Here is a 470-nt window from a genome sequence, read left to right on the forward strand (position 1 = left end):
ACCATGGAAACAGTATATACAAACAACAACAGTAACAGACAACTACATCTCTGTGTTGTTCTATTTATTTAACACGGCAAAGTTGCTGTCTTGATAAAAAAAAAAAAAAAAGTCATCAGGCCAGCTATTGTTGATGCTTTTCACGAACACATACTGTCATTTTCATTTTCAGCTCAGGCACATAGTGTTTTCCTCCGCATGCTGATAGCTGCCAAAATTAGGAAACGACATAATCTCTATGGGAATCACATCATGGAAAGTATGAAGGAGACCGGTTTCAACGGAAAGCCCAAGACCTTAAAAAGAGACCTGATTTCCTTTTCCAGAGAGAGAGAGAGAGAGAGAGAGAGAGAGGAGAGAGAGAGAGAGAGAGGCTGATTTTCCTTTTCTACATCCCATCAAGTTATACCTTATTCCCCCAAAGCAATGACACCTTTTACAGTTGAGCCATTGTGTCTAAATGTGTTCAA

This window comes from Fundulus heteroclitus, unplaced genomic scaffold, assembly GCF_011125445.2.
Source record: "Fundulus heteroclitus isolate FHET01 unplaced genomic scaffold, MU-UCD_Fhet_4.1 scaffold_146, whole genome shotgun sequence".
NCBI classification, from domain to species: domain Eukaryota; kingdom Metazoa; phylum Chordata; class Actinopteri; order Cyprinodontiformes; family Fundulidae; genus Fundulus; species Fundulus heteroclitus.